General features: G+C 49.8%; 1 long non-coding RNA gene across 1 annotated transcript; it reads left to right on the top strand.

Moving 5' to 3' along the window:
* Positions 1 to 567: 567 nt before the first annotated feature.
* LOC111557848 lies at positions 568 to 7,222 on the top strand. Its single transcript, XR_002738231.2, has 4 exons — positions 568 to 924; positions 1,400 to 1,456; positions 2,568 to 4,139; positions 7,178 to 7,222. It is a non-coding gene; the product is annotated as an uncharacterized LOC111557848 (long non-coding RNA).
* The last annotated feature ends 646 nt before the right edge of the window (positions 7,223 to 7,868 follow it).

Below are 7,868 nucleotides of genomic sequence, written 5' to 3'. Positions count from 1 at the left end.
AACCAACCATGAGATCATGACCTGAGCTGAAGTCGGACGCTTAACCTACCGAGCCACCCAGGCGCCCCCTCCCCCCCAACCCCATTCCATTCATTTTCACTGTATTTTCTATTTGGTTATTGTTTGGACATGTATGAGGTATTTTATTAAAAGGGGCCCCTGGCTGGCTCAGTTCCTAAAGCATGGGACTCATGATCTCAGGGTTGTGAGTTCAAGCCCCATGTTGGGTGTGGAGATCACTTAAAAAGTAAAATCTTAAAAAAAAAAAAAAAAAGAAAGAAAAGAAAAGAAAGAAAAAGAAAAAAAAAAAAGGAAGAAGGCAGGAGTAGAAGAGACAAAGACAAATTGGTCAGTGTCATAGTTTTCCCTGAGTCTCTTCCAGAGAAGGTTCAGTTCATCGTGGTGATGTCCCTAAAGGAAAACTCATAGGTTCAGGGACACGAGTTCCCAGACTGCGGGGACAGAAGACCCAGATGCAATTCTCCCCCACCCTTCTAATCAACCGTTTGTCAGGTAATGTGAGACGGGGAGCAAAAGGACCTCATCCCTCTTCGGGAACATCCTTCATCTTGGCCCGGGAGAACCCAGGCATCCCATTGGCTCTCGGGGCAAGCCCCGCCCCTTCCGGCAAGGCCTTCTCTTCCGGCGTGAAGGGCCTCCACTGCCTGCCCGGCGAGACGCTCCTTGCTTTCTCCTCCCTGGGAGTCCCTCACGAGGCTCTGCTCCTCTGAAGGGAGTCTGGCGTCTCCCTGACGCACGCGTTTGCTTCAAGATTTACATTTTCGATTTCCTTGCCCGTTTTTCGACCGCATACATGAAAGAGAATCGCAAATGCCCAGAAAACTCAAAGGCCTCCTTAGACACCTGCAGCTCCACCGAGCCAACGGGCTCCAATGCGCGCCCAGAAGAGGATGAAGACACGAGGTGGGATAGCCTGCAACTCTTCTGGCCCAAGTATTCCGGACTTTATTTCCTCTCCGTGCTGGAGTAGCGTCCAGCTCGCAGGGCCATCCGGAAGGCCGTCAGGCACAGCCTCCTGCCTTCCTCGCGCTGAGCGGCGCGGGGAGCCCACTCGGGTCTCACCCACGCGGAGAGAAGGTTGGGGAAGGAGGGGCAGGGGCAGCAGCCGGTGCCCAGGGTCTGGCCGCTGTTGGGCACTAGACAGTCCATGCCCCACCCACACCCGCGGGGCCCTCTTGTCTGACCCTTCCTCTGTTCCACCGGCCTCCGCCTCCTGTTCCCTTTCGCTAGAACCTACGGGGTGTCCCCCCCCCCCACCCCTTCTCTGCATTCGGACTAGCTGCCAGCTTTCGAAAAATAGCGCACATTTAAGTGTTAATTTCCAAAGAGACGCAAACCTTGCGCAGTCATTTCCTTTTTTTTTTTTTTTTTCCCCTAGAAGGGAGAACGCATGTGCAAGGAATCTCAGGGCCAGCCCTAAAATAAGATGTGGAAGGTGAGGGCACTTAATGATCACAGGTAGGCCAGGGCTTCCGGGCCCACTAGAAGGCAACTTGGCGGGGGGGGGGGGAGGGGGGGGAGGAGATAGGTGAAGTCCCGGGCTTCCGGGCTGGATGATGTTTGTCTGTGCACCACTGGGGACTGATGGGGAAATCAAGAGGTGCTTTGAATAGGTTAAATTTGAGTTGCCTTTTTTTTTTTTAATATTTAAAAAAATTGTTTAATGTTTATTTATTTCTGAGACAGAGAGAGACAGAGCATGAGTGGGGGAGGGGCAGAGAGAGAGAGAGAGGCTCGTGTCAGCTGACTGCACAGTGCTCTACGGTTTCTTCTTTAGCCACTGATTTTTTTTTTTTTTTAACGTTTATTTATTTTTGAGGCAGAGAGAGACAGAGCATGAACGAGGGAGGGTCAGAGAGAGGGAGACACGGAATCCGAAACAGGCTCCAGGCTCTGAGCTGTCAGCACAGAGCCCGACGCGGGGCTCGAACTCACGGACCTCGGGATCGTGACCTGAGCCGAAGTCGGCCGCTTAACCGACTGAGCCACCCAGGTGCCCCAAGCCACTCATTTTCAAACCACCCCAACCCAGAATAATAGGAGAGTGGCACTGTGAGCTTTCAAGTTCACATCGCTTTGCCTAACAAGACCCACAGCTGTTCGCACCACCACTCCTACCCCTTGTCGCTGGAGGTGGAAAACCCCGTCCCTTAAAACAGTTTCCTCCCGGGGCACCTGGGTGGCTTGGTCGGTTAGGCGTTCACCTTCGGTCAGGCCATGATCTCGTAGTTCACGAGTTTGAGGCCCCAGGGTCAGGTTCTCTGCTGACAGTTCAGAGCCTGGAGCCTGCCTTGGATTCTGTCTCTCTCCCTCTCCCCTACTCACGACCTTTCTCTCTTTTTCTCTCCAAAATAAATAAACATTTAAAAAAAATAACAACTTTCTTCTCTCAGATGCCCTACCTTCTTTTATTGAGAGAAGTCTGAACTACAATAAATCAAATTTTTTTCCGTGTCTTCCAACTTTCGAGTACGAGAGAGTGGGCCACGTTATGATTCCCCCAGAGCTTAAATGACACACTTCTATTTTTTGCTTTTTATTTCAAGGGAGGACCCTATTTGGCCATCTTCATCCTCTGGGCAGGGACAGAAGAAAAGATCCTCCTCTCCAATTCTTTTCCCTGTTGGATACAGTCTTCCTGAATGTGCCGCAGGATGTATATGACAGAAATATCTTCCCAAGAATGGAATTCAAGCTCTGACTCCCATACTCTTAGAGGCTACTGGCTTGGCTGTAGTCCTCCTTGAACAGGGCTTCAGAAGACAGTTAGCAAGAGCCTGGGTCTGTCTGATTGTGTGAGAGTTGGGGTGCGTGGTTTGCGCTATAACAAGATCTCACCAGTACAGTAAGTTTGGAAACAGGAAGGTTAAAGAGAAGGGAATTCTGGACCAGGACTCTGCTCTCCTCCCTAAGAAAATTCACAGTGATCTTCCAATTTGGCCCACTTACACACCGTTCATGGATCCCAATTTAGCTCAAACTTCTTCCCCTTCAACCCAGCCTCTAAAAATAAGAACATCTGGGAATACCAAGGCAGGGTGGTAGGGAAAACAATTTCATGGGCTCTCTCCCTCTCCCGACCTCGTAACTTTTATTGCTTTACAGTTCATTGTCTCACTCTTTCCCCCACCGCCCACCACCATCCTTTTGTTCACACAGGAACTGTGGGAAACTCCACCGGGGGCGGGGGGGGGGGGTGATTCACGATCTTTTGGAACGACTGCTGAGCAATGAGAGTCTCAATGAAATACCCGGCTGGGAATATCAACTCCCCCTTTAATATTCTCTTCTTCTGGTTCAATATGGAGTCATTTCAAGGCTCACCACAGCTAGGGTTTGAAGCCTTTCTTTGATTGCTGCTTCCTGTCTATTGTGCATTCCCTGGAACAATCTGGAGATGAGAGCCAGGTAGCAACAGTGCAGCATGTCTCTGGGACCAAATGATAATTGGAAAATCCCAGTAAGTCCATTCCCTCTGGCCCTTAGTTCACATATGGCCAGCACATTAGAGACCTTGTCCAAAAGACCAGTTTGGGACATAGAGTGGGGGTGATTTCTGTCATTAACTCAGACTATCTTCCCTCAAATAATCGAGCAGTCAGGGCTCGGTGTGCCTTGGCTCCATTGCCGGTTTGGCCGTGTCACTGGTTTTAACCCAACCTGATGTCCCTTCTAGAATGGTCCACACTCAAGGAGATAAAGTAGCTGTCTTTATGAGTGATTGCTTCCAGACTCGACGAAGAGAAACTCGTGTGTTTGAAATGCCCGCCATCCTTCTCCATTTCACCATAAAGTAGCCAATTTAATTTTGCACAATACTGTTTGATAACAACCATGTGTGTGTCTTCTGTATTTATATGCTCAGGAAAGGACCTACTTGGTCAGTGTGAGATAATTTCACAAGAAAAATGGAACCAGATGTGACTCCTTTTCATTTGGCTCTTCAAACTCGAGCAACCTAATTCCCAGGGTCAGTCGTTACTCGGGTTTTCAGTTACCTTGCAGAAGGGGATCCTTTTTCCCTACAGTGTTTTCTTTTCCAAGGCACCTGACACGCAGGAGCGGGCAACCGATTTCAGAGAGCTGGTCCTCAGCCTAGAACTTTGCAACATTTGCAGGTTAGTGATTCAGTGGGATAGAAGTTTCCTCTTTTGGAATAGAACATGTCTGTCCAGTAGTAGGCTTATCCATTTCAATTAAACTGTTCTTCTAACGACTCAGTATATACAAGCAGTGTGGGCCTGAAATCCAAGGTCGCATAGTGCTAGGATGACTCATTCAAAACTCCAAAGCACAGGAGTTGGGCAGAACTGACATCAGAGAAGGGCAGACTTTTCTCTTTTTTCATCTTATTTCCTTTTCCTTTTATTCCCATCTCGGTACTGGTCAGCCTATCACGTACACTGGTACAATTTGTACACTAGACAAAGGTGCTCAGCCAGAGGAGTGAATGGGGGCGGAAATCCAGCCCATGCTATGCTTGCTAAGCTATGTATCCCAGCATGGGGCATAGCTACCTGGAAGAAGAGACACCTCTCTCCCCCATCCCCCAAGAGGGCTTATTGGTCGCCAAGTTGGCACCCTTGGGGCTGCATCTGTCCGGAAGGAGTGCGTTTTTCTAAGAGACTGTATGTGCTATGGTGCCCTTGTGTGCTAGCGATAGCCTGAAAGATGAATATGCAAACACCAGAATGTGTCATCTACTCCTACCTGCTCATACAAGTGCTTTTCAATAGGCCACATTCCTGTATTCTGCCCCATCCGTGGGAGACAGTGTAAGTCACCAGGAGAGGCTTTAGACCCGAGATGGTAGATATGTGACACGTGAGCCACCGCTACTCCTATGGCAGACATCACTAATCAATTCCAGAATTCTTTCACTCTGAGCCCAAACTGGTCTCACAACCCTCCACTCAGCGAAACCTCCTTCTCAGTCTCTACCAACTGAACAGAGTTGACAGGCAAGAGTAAACCTATCTGCCGTCTGTCTCAGCTAGCAACCGCTACAATAATGCTGCATAACAAATCCCCCCCCCCCCGAAAACCAGCAGCTTAAAGCTAGAATCATTTATTCTTGCTCGTTCACCTTGGAGGCACCTAGGATTTAGCAGATCTACGGAATATCAGGCAGGCTGGACGTGCTCTGCTTCAAGCTGCAGTCTAGCTTGGTTCTTGCTATGGTTTGGGCTCAGGGCTGCTCAGTGTGTTTCTTTTCTGGGGACCCTGCTAAAGCGTCAGCAGTGCAGCCAGAGAATACTCTTCTCATGTTGAGATTAGGGGCGTACAAGGGAAAGACCAGCCACACGAGTAAGTCTTTAGTCTCTGCTTATGTCAGATCCACTAACATTTCACTGGTGAAAACGAGCGATGCGACTGAGCCCAAAATTAAGGAGCAGGAAGTATGCCCCTCCTACTATAGGACCAAGGCAAGGGTGAAGGGTTATGACCAAGCGTTTGGGGGCCACCACACCATCTCTGTCCTAGGCGAGGGGGCAGGCGTCGTGCCAAACCACCTTTAATGTGACGTCCCCTACTTGGCTCGTGCTCCCTTCATATCATTGTTAAACTCATTTTCCCTAGCCAGACAATCAACTTCTTGGCTCAGGTGGGTGGATAACAGGGAAGGCTGAACCTCAGAGCCCGAGATGCGGAGATAGAGTGGTTCTTTATATAGCCTGGCCAGCGAACCCAGTGATTAGTGGTAATTAAGTTGGATCCGAGACGGGTCCTTGCTCTAAGAAATGGTACATAAAACCAAGTGAGAGGGCCAGGTGGATTCAGGGAGTCTGGGCTTCCGGGTATGTGATTTGGAAGAAATAAGAGTAGAGGAGAAAGGGCAGAAGTGAGGGTGGCCTAGAGGTGCCCCGATTAGAAGTAAGCACGGGCATGGAAACCACTGCTGATTGGACAGGGCTTTTCATTTTCCCTCATCAAAAGTAAAACATCCCTCTAGGCCACACCGTCTTATCCCCATCATCAAAGGTTAACCCAGGAAATTACAGAGCCCAGGCCATTCCCTCCAGGAGTTCGTGATCTGAGACACACAGGCCACAACTCTAGGGAGGAAACTGTAGACAGAGAACCAAGACGGTGTGAAGCAGACACGTGGGAAAGGGAGTTACAACTGTGGATAAGAGAAAGCAGGGGTCAATCCAGGCAGGCTCCCTGGAGGAATGGGCGCTCGGGAGCTCCTCGTGGAAGGGAGTAGTGTCATCCCAGAAGGATGGCATGATTCGACAGAGGCAATGGGAGTAGAAACGGGGTGTGGGGAGAGTATCTACTGCTGAACAAGCCGAGGGGAGGGGACAGGCAAGGAGGGTGGGCCGCACAGGAAGGTGTGTGAGTGGTCGTTCACCTAGCTCAGTTGGAGGTCAAGAGCTTTGCACCAGCGCTTTTTTTTTTTTTTTTTAATACAATAGTCGATGTACAAAGGAAAAGGGTGGTGACATGAGCTGTGGCCTCCCAATCAGGCATCTTAATAAAAGGAATTAGGAAGAGGAGTGATCACCAAGTCTATGAGGTATCACTTGCTTTCAAGACAATGCAGACACTGCATTGCTTTGTCGGCCCAGCAGCAACTCCTGGACGCGATGGCCAATCGGGCCGTGAAGGTTTGGGCCATCCAGAAAGCCGATGTGACCTCATTTTCCACATTGTGCCAGAGAGTGTGTTTCCTAAAGCAGCCAAGGCCCTGGGGGATGTGCTTTTATCAGACGGGCCCCGGGTTTTTCCCTGTGCGCTGCAAAGTCCTGGCATGTTTTCCTTTGGAGAGAAGTAAAGTGTTAGTGGCAGCCAAGGGGAGGCTGAGAGAAATTGGCTCTTCCCTTTCAAGCCAGGTTAACCGAGTGTGGTGTGTAGGCAGGTCGCTCATTGATTTTTTCCCTCTCTTCTCCAGAGAGCACTGCCATAGTTACATGGATAAAAGCCGGGGAATAAAGACAGAATTGAATGGTCCAGGTTGAAAGGAAACGTTTGAAACAGGCTAGAAGCCCCCAGTCGGGGGTTGGTGTGTGAGATGGAATGTGTGCTACCTGAGGAAGATGCCCGGCGCTGTGTAGACGCCGTTGAGAGGGCGGGGGAGCTGGTGTAATTCCCATTCCTTCCAAAAGCCGAAAGGAAACCACTTGCTTTTGTCTTCCTTTTGTGTTTCTTGCAGCCCGTACCCGCTGTCGTGCAAGCAAGCTCGAGCTTAGAATTTCTTTTTTTTTTTTTTTTTTTAATTTTTTTTTTTCAACATTTATTTATTTTTGGGACAGAGAGAGACAGAGCATGAACGGGGGAGGGGCAGAGAGAGAGGGAGACACAGAATCAGAAACAGGCTCCAGGCTCTGAGCCATCAGCCCAGAGCCCGACGCGGGGCTCAAACTCACGGACCGCGAGATCGTGACCTGGCTGAAATCGGACGCTTAACCGACTGCGCCACCCAGGCGCCCCTCGAGCTTAGAATTTCTTAAGAGCATTGAGGGTTTCGCCCCTACCATGTCAAGCTCAACACGACCCACGCTCAAATCTCATCCTTTGGCAGACAACTGGCTCGAAATCACCACGGAGGGCCTATCGACGCTAGGACGGGTTGGTGGAAAGAAAGCCGTGTCACCTGAATGTGTGGCACGGCCGGCTCTGGGCCCCTGGGGACCATTTGGGAAGACTCACCTCCCAGTCCAGAGGTTCAGGGAAGCCAATTCATCTTTGGTAAAAAAAGAAAAAAAAGAAAAGAAAAGAAAAAGAAAGCAGAGGAGAAATGGCAAGGTTGCAAAATAAGAAACATCCATTCACAGCCACAAATACTCTCGGGAATGCCTATCCTGTGCCAAAGAGTATGCTCCATGATGCAAAGAACCAAATCC

Source organism: Felis catus, chromosome E1 (assembly GCF_018350175.1).
Source record: "Felis catus isolate Fca126 chromosome E1, F.catus_Fca126_mat1.0, whole genome shotgun sequence".
NCBI lineage: Eukaryota > Metazoa > Chordata > Mammalia > Carnivora > Felidae > Felis > Felis catus.
Note: the sequence above shows the minus strand (reverse complement) of the source record. Positions and strands in the feature narration are given on the sequence as shown.